Here is an 18,833-nt window from a genome sequence, read left to right on the forward strand (position 1 = left end):
GAAGAGACTGGACAGCCATTTGTCTGAAATGGTATATGGTTTCCTGCCTGAGCAGGGGGTTGGACTGGATGACTTCCAAGATGCCTTCCAACTTTATTATTATTATTATTATTATTATTATTATTATTATTATTATTATTATTATTAATAATAATAATAATAATAATATTATACTTGTATTCATAAAACATGAAACTCAGTCAACTGAACACTCAAATTGACTGACACTAATGGTTGACATGGGTTGCTGCCAGCATCCTAGGTATCAACCAGGTACCTCCTTAAAATGTAAGATGTTCCGAGTAGCGCAGTTTTTTGTAGCTTTGCTGAAGTTATTGCAGGAAGCTTCAATTTCTTGATGTATTTTGCAAAGTTTTTGGTCATAGTTCCCAGTGCCCCGATGACAATGGGTATCACTGTTACACGTTTCATCCATAATCACGCAGGTATTTTGTAATTCTTTCCAGTCCTTTTTCTATGACTCTGGCATCCCCTGGTACAGTGATATCAATCAACTGTACGCTTCGGTTCTCTATGACTGTGATATCTGGTGTGTTGTGTTCCAAATGGTGATCTGTCTGTATTCGGAAGTCCCACAAGATCTTCACCCTCTCATTCTCGACAACTTTTTCCACCCTATGTTCCCACGACTTTTCGGACACAGGCAAGTCATATTTTTATACAATGCCCAGTGGATTAGTTTAGCAACTCGGTCATGACTAGCTTTGTAATCAGTTTGCGCAATTTTGCTGTACTCACATATTAAATGTGAAACAGTTTCAACTTTGTCGTTGCAAAGTCGGCAATTTGGATTGTCAGTAGATTTTTGTATCTTTGCTTTCATGGCATTAGTTTCTAGTGCTTCTTCTTCTTCTTCTTCTTCTTCTTATTATTATTATTATTATTATTATTATTATTATTATTATTATTATTATTATTATTATTATATTTATTCTTATTCTTATTCTTATTCTGTTTTATCAGAATAACTTTCTCAAAAAGAGACACTCCCTTGAGTTTTTGTGTGTATTACTATTGTAAATGTCTTTCTTGGAATTGCCACATATACATTATTCTTAGAGGGAATGTATCTGCTGAGTTTCTGAAGGAAAAATTACTGAGAGATTGTTTCACATTGATACAGCTTCTCAGTCAAATTACAATGAGAACCAGCTGGAAAGAAGTAAAAACCAGAAAGGTAAAAGGCAGGAGGCATTCTGCTCTTTAGTTTACACTATTTTCTATTAAATTCTCTTACAATGTGATGGTTTCCTATCCTTAAATATCAACAACACTGATGTGAAACTGCACAGAATGCAAACAAGACCCAATGTCCTCTTGGAAAGATTGTTAGTTCCGGGCGAGCTCCTTGATCTGATATAAGATTTTCTCTTATGCACTCTTATTTTGTTTTATAATAATGTTTTCTGCCAGTTCACAAACAACATTTTTCTGCGCCATATTTTAATGTCAGGGTATTTTTTTTAAAAAAAAATCCTTGTGTGGGCAGGGTAGTGTTCTCTCAGTGGCTAGAGCATCAAATTCTAGTGTCATTAAGAGCTCATTAACCCTTCTGCATGTCTGAGGTTGGCCCCCTCAAAACACAAAAATGATGTTGATCATCTCTGTACTACCATTATTCCTCTGTCTACAGACAAAACCCACATTTTAAACACTATCTCTTACAGTGTGAGATTTGAAATAGGAAAGTGGAATTCTCCTATCTTCTATTAGTTCAACAGCAATCCTGTCCTATACACGTAACTCCTTTTGCTGATTTGGGCAAAATTGCTGTATGATCTGGATTGGTCCATTTTTGGCTGCAAATGAAGCAAGCAAGCAAGTTGTTTGCTTGTGAGGCCTGTAGGCTTTTTTTTTTTGCCCCATTGCAGAGTTTGTTCAAAAAATAACTCTAATTGCTTTTCAGACTTATTTAGATTAATTAATGGAACTTAATTTGTACTGAACTTGTATTCCATTTGATTAGAATAAGGCAAAGGTAAGACAACAGTTCCATGGGTACCAATGGGAACTGTTTTGATGCTTGCTGGATTCCCTGACTCACTTTGCTAAAAATATTTTAATTAATAAAAAAAACCCTAGCATGCTTTAAGAAAAAAATATGTTAAAAAAACATCAAAGGCATACAGAGGCTATACAGTATATGTAGGTAGGCTTACTCTATTTGCAAGCCATAAATTGGGACAAAGACAAAAATGAAAGAGGAGCAAGTTGTCAAAGATATTTCAGTTGCACTTCCCCTTTGTAGATCTGCACTACCCTCCATTCTGGGATGCTTTTTATAAGCTGTCCAGGTGGGTCTACTGCAGGGGTCTTCAAACTTGGCCCTTTTGTGACTTGGGGACTTCAATACCCAGAATTCCTCAGCCAGTGAGCTTGGCTGAGGAATTCTGGGAGTTGAAGTCCACAAGTCATAAAAGGGCCAAGTTTGAAGACCCCTGGTCTACTGCAACTTGACATCACTAATTCAACGTCAATAAAAAATAACTCAATAATATCCAGTGATTGTCTTGATTTTTTGCAGCTGATCCCGGAAGGTTGTATGAATGGTGGGAATCAACCTCATTAGTTTGCCTTCCAGTAAAAGAGTATTTTGTAACAGCTGCACATACCATGGTAGCTATTTTGTGAACAGGACCTTATCCTCAATTGCAGTTTTCTCCCTGAGCATGGGTGAAATGCTCTGGAGATTGTTCTCAAAGTTGCTTACTAACTTTGCAAGACTTTATGTAATGGCCCTGAGCATGCTTGAGAATGTTCAGAGTTAGCAAATAGATTTTAGGGAACAGAGAGAAATGCTGTTATTCTGGCATTCTTAATAAATGTTCAAATACTGCCAGTTGGAAATTGCTGGCAGGGATCTTAACTAACAAAAGCATATCTTGCCTTAATAGCTCATACCCCAGTTACCTTAAAATTAGATTATTGCGTTGTGCTCATTAAGGACTTATTCTTGAAAAGCATCTGGAAACAGAAATTGGAATGGAGTAAAGCCATTAGATTGCTATTGGAGCTTGGCATTTTGATTGTGTTTTTTTCTTATTTTAATTAAAACATACTGGATGCATTTTAACTGTGGGCTGACTTCAATTCAAGATTCAAGATTCTGCTGTTAATTTTTCAAAAAGCTTTTCCCAACTTGGATACCCCATTGGGTATATATCAATTATTATAAAGTCCATACAGCTGAAGGAGACACAGGTTGGGAAGATTGTTTAAAGCAGACATGTCAAACTCGCGATGTCACATGATGTTGCACAATGTATCGGAGCTTTTCCTCCATTGCCAGCAATGGGGTGGGTGCGGTTTCCTGATGACGTGTTCAGCCTGCAGGCCGGCAGTTTGACACCCCTGGTTTAAAGCCATATACATCTTGGGATTGGGCTGCTTTAAAACATCATGGTCTTCTACATGTTCTTTCCCATGTGTTTTCAATATCTAATATGACTGTCATGATTCCAACAGATGAAACTCTTCCAAAGAACTTTGAGGCATTGTTTACCTTAAAGGATCTTTTATTCAAGTAGCATAATATCGGCACTACATAAAGGTAAAGGTAAAGGTTCCCCCGCACATGCTTGCTAGTCATTTCCGACTTTAGGGGCCGGTGCTCATCTCCGTTTCAAAGCCGGAGAGCCAGCACTTGTCCGAGGACATCTCCGTGGTCATGTGGCTGGCATGACTAGACACCAAAGGCGCACAGAACGCTGTTACCTTCCCACCATAGTGGTCCCTATTTTTCTACTTGCATTTTTACATGCTTTTGAAGTGCTAGGTTGGCAGAAGCTGGGACTAGTAACAGGCGCTCACTCTGTTACGCGGCACTCGGGATTCGACCCACCAAACTGCCGACCTTCTGATCGACAAGCTCAGCGTCCTAACCCACTGAGCCACCGCGTCGGCACTACATAATTCAAGCGAAAAAATAATTCCCCTCCCCTGGGCACATAGTATCAAAGCACAATTCCCTCCACCAATTAACAGTCATAAATCACATTCTCCAATTAGCCTGAAGCTCAGGATTCCTCTCCAGCTCTCCAGCCTCCCAATTCTTTATCAGCTCTGGGCTCAATAACCTTGATTCTCATGCTAGGTTTAGTGTTGTTATGTCTAGCTGGACTCTCATTCACATTCCCCCCTCCCAGCATCATCTAACTCTAAAAGCGAAAAGGAAAAGATGGCTACATTCCCATCTGTTGTCAATGCAAAAACGTCTGATGTTAGCAGCATTGACAAAGTACTTCAAATCTATAGGCCTAATGAAGCTGGCCAGTCAGGTGCCGGTAATTTGTGAAATAATGCCCACTTTGGGAAACATATTGCCAACTGAGATTTGTCAAGCTCCACCAGTATATTGTTTGACCTGGCATGTAAAGTATGGCTTTTTGAGATTTAATCCCAAGCTGCACCACTCTTGGTTATTAACCTTCTCTCAGACCTATTTTTGATGAGAACATAAAGAAAATCTTTCATCCAGTATACCTGAATGTCTGTAGCTTCAATGTGGTGATAGACACTCCTTTAAAATCATTTTTTAAAAAGAAAGGAGACAAACTCACAGAAAAGCTGTGACACCTTAGTCACATCTATTAAGTAGAAATGAAATGAAACATCATATTCCAGAAGTGTCTAGTTGCCTTCTGTTGAAAGGAAAATAATAATCAGATGCTGGATTCTTACTCCAGACCAGATCTTAGCAATGGTGTTTGGCAAAACATTGTTCTGTCATTTAATATTTACCAATATTAAACCATATAGGTAGTCCTCAGCTTACAACCAGAACTGAGCCCAAAGATTCTGTGGTTAAATGAGATATTTGTTAAGTGAGTTTTGCCCCATTTTATGGCCTTTCTTGCCACAGTTGTTAAGTGAATCACCTTAGTAACATGGTTGTTAAGTAAATCGGGCTTTCCCATTGACTTTGCTCGTCAGAAGGTTAGAAAAGGGAATCCTACAATGCCCAGGACATGGCAACCATCATAAATATGAGTCAGTTGCCAAGCAGCTGAATCTTGATCATGTGACCATGGGGATGCAACTACAGTTGTGTGAAAAACAGTCACGTCACTTTTTCAGCGCCACCGTAGCTTTGGACCGTCACTAAACAAACGGTTGTAAGTTGAGGACTACCTGTATTGTATTACTTTACTCACCCCTCTCAGCTTTCTGTTAGTCCTTGTTAATCCATTTCACTTTTTTCACTGCAAGACCACATTGATTTATCTTAATCCTTCTCCTCCCCTCTTCTGCCTCCTTCTCCTCCTCCATAGCCATGCACATTAAAACCTCATCCATCATTGTTTTGTCTCCAGCTTTTTAATCAGGCCTGTGTGCATATTGGTTTGAGCATGTGGCAGCTTAATTACCCTCTTGAATACATGAAACACATCTTTGTCATATCTGCTTATATCTGAAGAGCGGGCGCCTGGCTATAATGCTAATTAAAGTGGGCTGATGACAATTTCTCTCCATGCCCAAATTATATCCCATCTGTCTCGTCCCGTGTTCACTCTTTGGATTAATCAAGGGTGGGGAAAGGTTGTTTCCTTGGAGTTTTACCTAATGCAGGAGGGAAGATTTAGTTTTAATGATGTTGTAGGAGAAAGGAGGAGGAGGAGGAGGAGGAGGAGGAAAAAAAGTAAAAATCACGTCTGTGCCAAGTTAAAGGGAAATTTTAAAAGCTTCCTTATTAACGTTTTTTCTAATCTGTCGGGCTATCTATTCCTACACTGGTTTCATGGCTCGTGGTTTCTGAAAGCAACGTGAAACAGCAGGCAATTCTTTTACCACAGCTTACATCTTTTGTAATGAAACCCCAAGCACTTACAAGCTATTGAGGACCTATTTATCATAAACAAAGGCTCTCCAGAACACTGGCTTTTAGGCACTTACAGTATTATTAAAGTGCAAGCCAATGCCTAAACCAATGTAGAAAAGTTTTTAAAGAAGAGAAAGATAAAACCTGATTTATTTTTTTTAATGGACCAGATCTCCCTTTCCCTTTTTTGGTTTTTAGATCAAGCGATCCATTTGGAAGAGATGGTGTTCCTTTATTTTGCATCCTTCCAATGTTATATCTCTTGTTCCGCTGGGGCTGGAGCCACAACAGAATATACTTACCTGATTCTCTGAGAGGCACTTTCCCTCCACAGGTGGCAGCATTCGACCTTATCTTTTATCAAAAGCTAAAAGCCCTGGAATGGAGGGGCTGCTAGGAAATTTTAGAAATGCTAGGCTAGACGGGGAAACTGCTTAACTTAAAAGGAGACATTACCATACAGATTAAACGGCTTAAAGATACTTATTTTATTGGTAATGATCTATGTCTGCCACAAATTGAATTGAAAATTTTTATTTTACCTATAAATAAAACATCCCTACTTTGGGGGAAGGTTTGTTTATTTGGAAGTATTTTCCGAAAGACTTCCCTTGAAGGTGACATACAGTAAGAAATCTTTTAGATCAGTTCTGATCAGTAAACCGGCCTTGTTAGAAATGGTTTTAGGGCTGTGGGGTGAAACATCCTTGTGGTTTTTAAACAATGTTTATGACTCAATGTGATATATGAACCCAGGTAGGGCAGGATTTATATAACAAAACATTAAACATTAGCTTAGTGCAGGGGTCTTCCAACGTGGCCCTTTTATGACTTGTGGACTTCAACTCCCAGAATGCTGGCTGAGGAATTCTGGGAGTTGAAGTCCACAAGTAATAAGAGGGCCAAGTTTGAAGACCCCTGGCTTAGTGTTATAATGTGAAAACCAATAGTTAAGTGTCCCGAAGGTGCTTTTTCAAGAGGCAACTGGACTTTCTTGTTCTTCTTTGAAGACGTTCAATTCTTATTCAAGAAGCTTCTCCAGGTTCTTCAATCATACAGTACAGTTGAGAAACACTACAATAGTTGCTTATTCATTAGACCACATCATATAACGATGACTAGCACAGTTTGACTTGGAAGACAATCTATTATATATATTTTATTTATTTATTTTATTGGATTTATATACTGCCCTTCTCCCGAAGGACTCGGGGCGGTGTACAGGGCAGTTAAAACACAATATACAAAGTTAAAAATAAATTAAATTAAATTAGCCCCAACAAATAAATCACATTCTAAAAATTTAAAATTCCAATCCCTCAGTCCAGGCCGGCAAGCTCAAATAACCAAGTTTTCAGGTCGCGGTGAAAGGAGCGAAGGTCAGGAGCCGTCCGGAGCTCAACAGGGAGCTGGTTCCAGAGGGCAGGCACGCCCACAGAGAAAGCTCTACCCCTGGGGGCCTCCAGTCAGCATTCCCTGGCCGACGGCACCCTGAGGAGGCCCTCTCTGTGGGAGCGCATAGGACGATGGGAAGTTAACGCTGGCAGAAGGTGCTCCCATAAATAGGAGCACCTATTTAGGGCTTTATAGGTCATCACCAGCACCTTGAATCTCATGGCTGGCTGAGGAATTCTGGGAGTTGAAGTCCACAAGTCATAAAGTGACCAAGGTTGGGGACCTCTGATATATAGAATTTCTTAGAATTTTACAATAAAATGCTTGACTCAAACCCAACCCAATCTAAACTTTAAGGATAATATTAGGAACTTTAACTGGCTCTCGGAACATGTTGCCATTACTAGTAGAACAAGAGTGCCAAAATAGTGTTTTAGGGGTTCCATGTAATTCAATAGCATCCATTTTGTGGCTTCTATGACCCCTAGAATGGGTAGAAATAGATCTATTGAAGAGGTGGGGAAGTCCAGTTGCCTCCTTAAAAAAGCACCTTTTGGACTACCAATTCCATGATTACAGAAAGCTCCCTTGAGTTTCGTGATCTTCTTCTCTGAGCTGGAACAAGCTCTTGGTAAAGTAGAAGAAATAATGGATGGGAACTAATCAACGAAAGAAGCAAGCTAGAACTAAGGAGAAATTTCCTGACAGAAAAATTAATCAGTGGAAATGCTTGCCTCCAGAAATTGTGGGAGATCCAACACTAGAGGTTTTTAAGAAGAGATTGGACAGCCATTTGTCTGAAATTTCAATTTCTCAAGCAGGGTTTCCTGCCTGAGAAGGGGTTGGACTAGAAGACCTCCAAGGTCCCTTCCAACTTATTCTGTTATAAGACAGACATTACATTTTCTGAAGCTCAATCTCCTACATATTGACTCAAAAATATACTCCAATAAATTTAACGAGGCAAGTTTAAGGTCATTTACTGGAGGGTAAATTACATTTAGTGGAATTGATGTATAAAGTAAATTACATTTAGTGGAATTGATGTATAAAGCAAAGCTCTCTCTCTCAAGATGGCGGACGTGTTGGGCTGAGCTCCGCGAGCTCCAGTTGTTGGGCGTCCCTTGGGAGCCCCTCAGGGGTCCTTTTGGGCCCCTGGGTAGGGGATTTGGACTATTAATTCCAGAGGCAAAGAATGAGGTAGCTTGCTGTTGGTTTGCTCCCGTCTATGAGTGGCTGTTTCCATCTGCTCCGTCTGCTGCTTCGCCTGCTGTTTCCATCTGCTTCGTCTGCGCTGCTGCTGTGTTTGCTGTGTTCGGTCTCGGCCTGCCGGTTTCTACAGCCTCGGCGTCTCCTGGCTGCCTCGGGCTGCTCCTGAGGGGTTGTAGCTGGTGGTGACGGCGTTTTCTGCTGTTTCGGGCAACGCTGTTGTTTCTGGCCGGCTCTCGGCGGTTTTCGGCGGCGTCTCTGAGGCTCCAGCTGATCGGCGGCGGCCTCGGAGTTCCAGCTGATCGGCGGTGGCCTCGGAGCTCCAGCTGATTGGTGCCTCCATTTTGGCGCTTCCGTGTTGGCGGCGACGGCAGCGGCGGCTGCGGGGATTTCTCTGTTGGACCTGCCTCGGGCCGCTTTCCGCGGCTGCGGCGTCTTCGGGCCGTTTCGACGGCGTAGGGGACGACCGCTGGTCAGCTTGGTGGCAGGGATGTCCCTTGTACTGTTTTTCGGGCCGCTGCCGGCGGCGGAGGTGGCGACGGTGACGGCATCCTCGGGCTGCCTTGGGCAGTGGAGAGGACGACCGCGGCGACGGCGGCGGTGCTGCTGCTTCGTTTGCCTTGTTCTGGTCTCCGACGGTGATGGCAACGACGGCGTTTTCGGGGCTTGCTGGCCCGTTCCATCGGCAGCGATATGGCGGTGGTCGGTGCTTTCATCTGGTCTGCGGTGGCCGTAGCAGCTCCGGTGGACTGCCAATTACTAACTTTCCATCTGCCTCCCTATTCCCCTTTGGACTGGGATGGACCTGGGTGCAAGCCGCAGTGGGAGAGCGGCTTGTTTTACATCGGCACTCCCATAGAGGTGGGAGCTCTATGGGTTATGCCCCACCCAGGGTGTACATTCTGGACCATCCCCTGGATCAGACTTTCGACCTGTCGTGGGAGGACGGGTTGGGGTCTGCCCCCGGGAGCACCCAACCAGGTGGCAGTAGGTTGGTTGATGGCCCGAATGTTTCACTCCCTCCCTTTAGAACCTCCTACTGGACTTTTCCATTACGGGACTGCCTTATCTGGACTTGTTGGACTTATGTATAGATACTCCAGCACGGACTTGCTCGCCCTCAGGGGTGCCCCCCTCTCCTGGGTGCGTCCCGCCTTTTTTGCCACTCCCAGTCTCAATGAAGGGCCCAATTATTGGGACCCTGAGAGATGGCCGGGTAAGGTCAGGGGCTCTCGATTCAAATTTAATAGGAGGCCCCTGGTTAATTTTTTAGTTAAATTTTTTAGGGGGTTAGGGAGAGGGGTGGGGGGTAATGGTTGTTTGACTATGGGGGGTGGCCATACAACCATGGTGCAGGCCAGGCCTGGGTCTGACTGCGTTCGGGGGGAGCGGGTGTGGTTACATCTGGGGCTCTGGAGCGGGTCGTGGGATTACCGATTCCCACGACACTGGGGTATGGCAGCAGGCGTATGGACAGAGGGCCGTATCGTTACCGGGAGGGCCGTCCCCGCTGTTTACAAGCGGTGAGGCGCTCCGACCCTCTGTTTCTTCCCCGAGGTGCCGGGAGCGAGGATGTGCAGCCTCCTGAGCTCCGGCTGGTTTACCTGAATGCCAGGTCCGTGGTTAACAAGGCTCCCCTTGTGCGGGATTTGGTGGAGGGTGAGCATGCGGACCTGGCTTGTATCACCGAAACCTGGTTGGGCCCAGAGGGTGGGGTCCCTTTGGTTGATCTTTGCCCACCAGGTTTCCGAGCGTTACACCGGCCTCGGGCTCAAGGTAGGGGCGGGGGAGTGGCGGTAGTTATCAGGGAGACCTTATGTCCGCGGGAGACCACCGTCCCTCAGATAGTCGGGTGTGAGTCTCTCTTTTTGAGGTTTGGTTCGGGGGCGCAGTTGGGCTTGCTGCTGGTGTACGTTTCGCCTAGTCACACAGCGGCAGCCCTGCCTGAGCTACTCGATGTCCTCTCCGGTTCGGTGATTGAGTTCCCCAAACTTTTAGTTTTGGGTGACTTCAATCTACCATCCCTGGGAGGGTCATCTGAGTTAGCTCGGGAGTTCATGGCTTCCATGACGGCCATGGACCTGACGCAGGTAATTTCTGAACCAACTTATGAGGGAGGCCACACCCTGGACCTAGTTTTTTTATCTGGACGATGTTTGGATGATCTTGGTGGGGGCTCTCCATTTATTATGCCCCTGTCATGGACCGATCATCACCTCCTGCGGCTGGTCTTCCGTTTTACCACCCCCCGCCGTGGGGATACGGAACCAATTAGATGGTACCGCCCCAGGCGCTTAATGGACCCTGATGGGTTCCAGGCAGCGCTGGGATCCCCACCTGCCTCCGTCGCTCACAACTCGGCGGATGCCTTAGTGGAAGCCTGGGAAAGGGCAGCCACTGAGGCACTGGACCGAGTTGTACCCTTGCGGCCCCTGACCCGGTGCAGATCCCAACGAGCTCCATGGTTTTCCACGGAGCTCCGGGAGATGAAGCGTCGGAAACGGGGCCTAGAGAGCTGCTGGAGGTCCAGCCGATCCGAATCCAACCGGTTGCGGTTAAGAACCTATATTAGGTCTTATCTCACAGCGATGAGGGCGGCGAGGTGTAATTACTTCTCCACCCTCATCGCGTCCGCAGATAATCGCCCGGCCGCCCTGTTTAGGGTGACTCGCTCACTTCTTAATCAGGAGGTGAGGGGGGATCCCTTGCAGGGTCGTGCCGAGGAGTTTGGTCAGCATCTGTCGGATAAAATCGCTCGGATTCGGACCGGTTTGGACTCCAGCTGGGCAGAGTCTGACGATCAGGACACGGGCGGTCTTGTCAATGTTATCTGGGAGGAGTTTGATTCTGTGACCCCTGATGAAGTGGACAGGATTATGGGGAGGCTGAGCTCCACCACATGTTTATTGGACCCGTGCCCTTCCTGGCTGGTTTATGCAGCTAGGGAGAGGACACGAGGCTGGTTCCAGGCGGTGATATCTGCTTCTTTGAGTGAGGGTAATTTCCCCACCGTCTTGAAGGAGGCGGTGGTGAGACCCCTCCTCAAGAAGCCAGCCTTGGACCCAGCTGTGTTGAACAACTTACGTCCAGTCTCCAACCTTCGCTTTCTTGCGAAGGTTGTTGAGAGTGTGGTGGCGCATCAGCTCCCACTGGTCCTGGATGAAGCGGATTATCTGGATCCGTACCAATCGGGTTTCAGGCCCGGGTACAGCATGGAGACGGCATTGGTCGCTCTGGTGAATGATCTCTGGAGGGCTCGGGATAGGGGATGTTCCTCTGTCCTAGACCTATTAGACCTCTCAGCGGCTTTCGATGCCATCGACCATGGTATCCTGCTGCGGCGTCTCAGGGGATTGGTAGTGGGAGGCACGGTTCTTCGGTGGTTCTCCTCCTATCTCCTGGGACGTTCGCAGTCGGTGTTGGCAGGGGGGCAGAGATCGGCCCCTAGGTCTCTCGTTTGTGGAGTTCCTCAGGGGTCGGTTCTCTCGCCTCTCCTGTTCAACATCTACATGAAACCGCTGGGTGAGATCATTCGTGGTTTTGGAGTTGGGTATCATCAATATGCTGATGATACCCAACTTTTTATTTCGACCCCAAACCACCCCAGTGATGCCCTCGCTGTGATGTCCCATTGCCTGGAGGCGGTTCGGGTCTGGATGGGGAGGAACAGACTTCAACTCAACCCTGACAAGACTGAGTGGCTGTACATTCCGGCATCCCGGGACATTCAAAATGTTCCATCTCTTTTTATGGGGGGTGAGTCTTTACCCCCCGTGGATAGGGCGCGCAACTTGGGAGTCCTCCTAGATTCGCAGCTTACCTTAGAAGAGCATATAGTAGCCGTGACTAGGGGGGCTTTCGCTCAGGTTCGCCTGGTGCGTCAGTTGCGGCCCTATCTAGACCGGGAGGCCTTGTGTACGGTCACTCATGCGCTCGTGACCTCTCGTCTTGACTACTGCAATGCTCTCTACATGGGGCTTCCCTTGAAGACCACTCGGAGGCTCCAACTGGTACAGAATGTGGCCGCGAGAGTTGTCTTGGGAGTTTCCCGGTACTCCCATGTTACACCTTTGCTCCGCGAGCTGCATTGGTTGCCAGTTGTCTTCCGGGTGAGGTTCAAGGTCTTAGTGATGGTTTTTAAGTCCTTACATGGCATTGGTCCGGAATACCTCGGGGACCACCTGCTGCCGGCGTCAACTCCCCTCCGCCCTGTGCGTTCCCACAGAGAGGGCCTCCTCAGGGTGCCTCCGGTCAGAGAATGCCGGCTGGTGGCCCCCAGGGGGAGGGCCTTCTCTGTGGGAGCCCCGGCTCTGTGGAATCAACTGCCGGTTGAGCTCCGGATGGCACCGGATCTCCGCTCCTTCCGGCGCGGGTTAAAGACCCACCTATTCGAACAAGCTGGCCTGGCCTGATGGGGAGTTAATTTAGGGTTTAAAATATTTGTATATTTTATTGTTTTATTTTGGGCATTAATTTAATTCTATTTTAACTTTTGTATTTTTGTATTTTTATTATATGCCCTGTTCACCGCCCTGAGTCCTTCGGGAGAAGGGCGGTATAAAAATTTAATAAACTATTAAACTATTAAACTATATTATAGTGCATTGTAAGAGACAACTAATATGTAAAGTTATTGTTATCATTCATGTAATAACGCTTAGTGAATGGTATGTTATGGTGATTTATCAGCAAAACTGCTCTTTACTAGAAACATGACTAAATTCAAGGAAATGAGGTTGAAAACTGGTGCAAGGACTAAGCAGGGTATGTCCTATAATGGTTACCACTAGATTCCTTTCCTTTCACACAGAGCTTCATATGCAAATACAACTTCATGCACCTAGAGAATACACTACCATTTATTTCAATATGTTAGGTCATAAATAGTAGTTTAACTTCCCAAGGCATAGAATTTATATACTATTTTTTACAACATAAAAATTCATATTAGAAGTAGGGATTTATAAATCAATATTTCAAATAATATAAAATATGAACAAGGATGTAAACTACTGCATTTGATGAAACAAGCCTAGGGTTCAAGTGCTTGCACAGCCAAAGAACATGCATTTTCTGACTGAAAAAGGATTATGTTTTTCCCCTGCCTAATATTGAAAAGAAGTTACACGAGGGGCCTTGGCTTAGGATCTGTATATCACTTCAACTTTCATGTCTTGCTTGATTGTAATGTTCAATTGGGTGAAACGGTGCATCATGGGGCAACCATTTTTTAATCAATTACCTCAAATGGGCTAATAACTGATAGAATGTGTCCAAAATCCAGGACCCATGATTCCCATGGGATTGTCATTTGAGAAAGTTGTGGGTCACTTCAGTGCTACCACACTGCAACTGTCAGTCAGCTGCAGTTATGTGGCCATCATTTCCAGTGCTCCCTGCCAGCTTCCTCGAAAGAAAAGTCAATGGGGAAGCCAGCAGTAATTCAGAAGTCATTCTTACTCCCATTGCTTTGTTTACTCATCTATGACCATCCTGTTTTTCTGTTTAGGCAAATATCCATGAAATGATAGGGAAACTTTCTATCGCTTCGCTAAAAAGAGAACAGAACAGGTCTACATTTGGTGTGATGGGAAAACCCACTGATCCTCTCCCCTCACAAATCAAAATAGAAGGTGGACTGAATTTGGCTAGAAGTTGCAAGGAAAAACATACCCACAATGCCACCCCCCAAAAGACCGTTCTAGCTTAGTTTTTCAACTATGGAAACTGGCATTTTTATTATGTGTGCACGCATTATAAATAAATGACAATTGAAATACGTCATGCTGAATAAATTCATTCCAGAGGAATAAGTACTGATTCAGACTCATCAATTGCTGGGTGAAGATTCTGATTCGACAATTAAGACGCAGAATAATAATTTTAAAATTTGCCCAAGGAAAAGGCACTAGCCGTTGAACTCACTGAAATATATTTCCAGAATTGCAGTAATTTTTCACGAACGCTTTTCATAGACAAGGCTTTCATCTCTAGTTTTCACTTTATAATATCTCCAAATTGAGCATTAATGAATACATTCTTTTTCATCAACCGAACACAATTAATGGATGCTGGAAGATCATAGCATGGCATATAGCTGCCAGCCAGACAAGTACAGTCATAGTTTTTGGCAGCTGATTCAGCAAAGATGCTCTGGAAAAATGTTTGGGCTTCTGCCTTGACGCCATTTGGATATTGGACTGGCTGAAACAGTAGTTTCATAGCAGCAGGAGGAACAAGGAGAAATACTCCTTTTCTTTAAGGAAACATAAGCAGTGATGCCTTGACTCTTCTTCCTTTGACCAGGGATGCCATCATCCAATTTGGTGCTGATACCATAACATAGAAACCACTGTACGTTGAAGAAAATAGAATATATATATAGAATCTAGAATATCTTTTTTTTAAAAAAATATTTTATTAATTTTTTACAACAATGTTCTTTAGTGATTAGTAAGCAGCATGTTGTCTGGGTTCATATGTTTCAAAAACAATCAATAATAATTAATTTCTATAGTTCCATAAGCAATATGTTAATTAATGATATATTTCTTTGATCTTCTCTTCATCCTATAGTATTCTTCTTTTGTCAACATTTAGCAAATATCGTTCTTAAAATTCAATACATATAAAGTTAAATATAAACTTTTTTCTTGTATTTATACAAATAACGGTAACATCAGCATATAGCATCTTTTCTATCAGTTTATATTTCAATTGTATTTATAGTAATCATCTTATGTCCTGTTTTCAAAATTCTTATTTAAACTTAGTTTCCCCTCTGTATTCAAACCAGTCTTATCAGTCATAATTTTCCCAAAGTTACTAACCTTTAAATATCCAACCTTTTCATTCATGTACACATTCCAATATTTTTACATTTCATATATTATAAAAATTACTATACTACTCATATGTCTTATCTCTCTTACTATGAGACCCCTTTATATCCATAATTTATCTATTCTTTTAACCATATTCAAACAGATGTTTGATTATATAGTACTCCCTCAGGTAGATTCCATAACATCTCTCAAGTCTGATTCTAGCCTTCTTCTTTTGTCAAGTAGTTTTCCAAGTTAATGTGTTCGACTTGCCCAGGAGTTTTTCCTGTATTTTTGTAAATGCTGTTGGGAATAGAAAAAACAAGTTAGATAAGACATATATTTTTTGTCTCCCAAACTTTAATGATTGTCCTGGTTGCTCTATAGTCCATTTTGTAAGATTTTCTTTCCAATTTTCAAGTTGATTTTGAGGTCCTGAAGTATAGGATATCTTTTTCATTTCCATTGTTATGGTAAAAACTTGCAAGTTTTCTTTTGTTTGTATTAATTTGTAGTTCTCTTCATCTGTAGTTTCCCTTTTGGGGGTCACTGACCTCTGTTATCTGATCTGTTTGTTCATTCTTTATCATCATTTTCTGAGAATTTTTTTACTTGCAAATTTAAGTTGGAAATGTGCTCATTTATGCCATCAAAGTTGTTCTTAATCTCATCATGATTTGAAATCATTGTCATTTGAATCTGTCACAGCATTGCATACATTTCCTCCTAGAAGGTATTTGCCTTGTCTTGAAGTGTTGCTCCTGCAGATCTCTGATGTTCCAGGCTGGGGCCTTCAAAAGAGGATATTAAATATAGTTTGCTAGCACTTTTTGATAGGTGTGCAGCATCCATTTTATCTCCCCTTCCAGATATTCTTTCACTGGTACCATAGTATCTGTGTTTAGCCTTTTAAACCAGCCAGTCTTAAAGTCCAAATAACCAAATTTTATATAGTTCTTATCTTTATATATGGTTTTTTATAATCCAATGTGTTTCCAATTATCAAAGCACCACTGAAGGTAGTATTTTATAACATTTCTTCTGTTCAGGGTACTTACAATTTATCTTCCAGCCAAGGTTGCAGTCCAAAATGTTTGACTATCCAGTAAAATTCCCCCCTAGAAGGTTAGACAACCGTTAAAGTTTTTCTTTTTCTTCAGACAGTTCTTGAGCTTAAAGATCACAGCTCAGTAAATATTTATAATCTCGGAAGGTCAGCAGTTTTTGAAGCAAATATAGTTCTCAATCTGTAGTAGATGGCCCAGTATGTTTTCTTTCTTTGTTCCCAGCTGTTTTCTATTTGGCTGAAAATTATTAAAGTTCAAGGGAATAGATCAGACATGTCAAACTCATGACGTCACGTGACGTCGCACAACGTATCGGAGCTTTTTTGCCATTGCCGGCAATGGTGTGGCTGTGGTTTCCTGATGACGTGTCTGGCCCATGTGCCGGCAGTTTGACACCCCTGGAATAGATTGTTCTTTGTTTCTGGGTGTCTTATCAATTTCTGAGTCAGTGTAACTGTTGTTCTATATTCTAATTCACCACTAGATGTCAGTAGTTATTTATTTTCTAACTTTTCAAACAAAGACTTGTTTTTTATATAATTTTATCAAAACTCTTTCAGATGTAAAATCCTAATGGTTTTCTTAATTTTCAGATTTATCCAGACTAACATTATTAATTTCATTTCAGTATATTTCTTTCCCCTGCAAAGTTAATTTGCTGCTTCTGTCTATGGAAGGGTGGGTGTAATTCCATCCCTTCTCACTTTTGGAGGATTTCTTGCTTTGGGGATTAATCAATTACAAAATAGAAGAGAGAAGATCAATATTCTCACCCAGTTCCAAGCACGCTGTTCACTGTTGTTCTGGTTCATGTTAGTGGACTTCGGCTGCTGGTAGCTTGGGCTAGACACTGATGTGCAGCTAGCCATTCTTCTGTAGGGTTGGAGGGCTTCCCCTGGATCAAACGGATCAACCACCATCATTCCATGATTGAGGTGCCCCTCCTTCTTCATTGCCTTTCCAGGGCAATTTTAGACCCATTTAGGGTTCTCTAGAAGGGCAAAACCAGCTGTGGGGTGTGGAGTTCCGCAATCCCTTGGCTGTTTTGCTACGGGGTGGAACCGGAAGTAAACAATATAGACTATCTTTATTGTCATTGTGTAACTCACAATGAAATTAAGTGCTGTCCACAGTGCACACTACACACGAGTAAAAATCACAAATAAGAACATACATTATATACACACATCCTTCACATTCTGTTCACCATTGCGCTGCCCCTACTTGTGCACTTCAATGTTGCACTGCACAGTATATTTAAATATGGTTACAGCTCTGGGATAAAAACTATTTTTCAGCCTATCTGTCTTTGTTTTTATTATCCTGTACCATTTGCCAGATGGTAATAGTTAAAAAAAAGAATGTCCTGGATGAGATGAGTTTTTAAGAATGTTTTGAGCTTTCCTAAGGCAGCGGGAACTGTACAGTTTTTTGGGGGGAGGAGGGAGAGGAGATGGCAGCCTATAATCCTCTGGGCAATGGTAATGACTCTCTGGAGTGCTTTCGTATCTGCTACTGTGCACTCAGCAAACCACACACAAATACAATAGGTTACAATGCTCTATGGAGCAACAGTAGATGGTCACCAGCAGTTTTCCATTCAGTTCTTGTTTTCTGAGAAATCTCAAGAAATATAATCTCGGCCTTCTTAACCAATGCTATAACATGAGCATTCCAGGTCAGGTCCTCTTTTATGGTAACACCAAAAAACCTAAAGCTGGCCACTCGCTCCACACAGTCTCCGCTGATGATCAGGAGCTGAACGTCTGATCTATTACTCCTATGATCTACTATAAGCTCCTTGGTCTTAGTGGTGTTGAGAACCAAATTATTGTTTCTGCACCACAAGAGCAACTGCTCCACCTCATCCAGGTAGGCAGACTCAACCCCCTTGGAGATAAGCCCCACCACTGTTGTATCAACCGCAAATTTAACAATAATATTGCTGGGATTAGTAGGGATGCAGTCATAAGTGTAGAGGGTGTAAAGCAAGGGGCTGTGTACAATAGAGAGGATGGGATGAGGGAATAGCCAACACCACAATATATTATAGAGATGCTGGCTACAGTGATGTTTTCCAGGATATTATGCTGATTAGTTAATAGAGGAGTGAGGCCAAGGATTTTTGTTTTTAAACAGAAATTACTGCTTTGGAGCAGGGCTGTTCTGATACAGAATAGTGTTTTTATTCTCATAATATTGTTGTGGCTTTATACCTAAACAAAGGTAAGCAAAAACATCATGAAACACATTTTTTGACTTTTTTTACATGCTGACCAAACATAATAAATGTTCCTTCTTGTTAGTTACATTGTAGCATAAGTTTGAAGAACCTTTACATTTTTATAAAATGATGAACATTGATTTTTCCAGTGACATGTATCAACAATACATCATTTTGTAAAAATTCTCTTTAAGTATAACATAGTCTAAATTTCAGTCCTTTCAACCCCATTCTGATATATACTGATCAATGTATATATTACAACTGAACCTTTA

This window comes from Vipera ursinii (genome assembly GCF_947247035.1).
Source record: "Vipera ursinii genome assembly, chromosome: 2".
Classification (NCBI taxonomy): Eukaryota; Metazoa; Chordata; class Lepidosauria; order Squamata; family Viperidae; genus Vipera; species Vipera ursinii.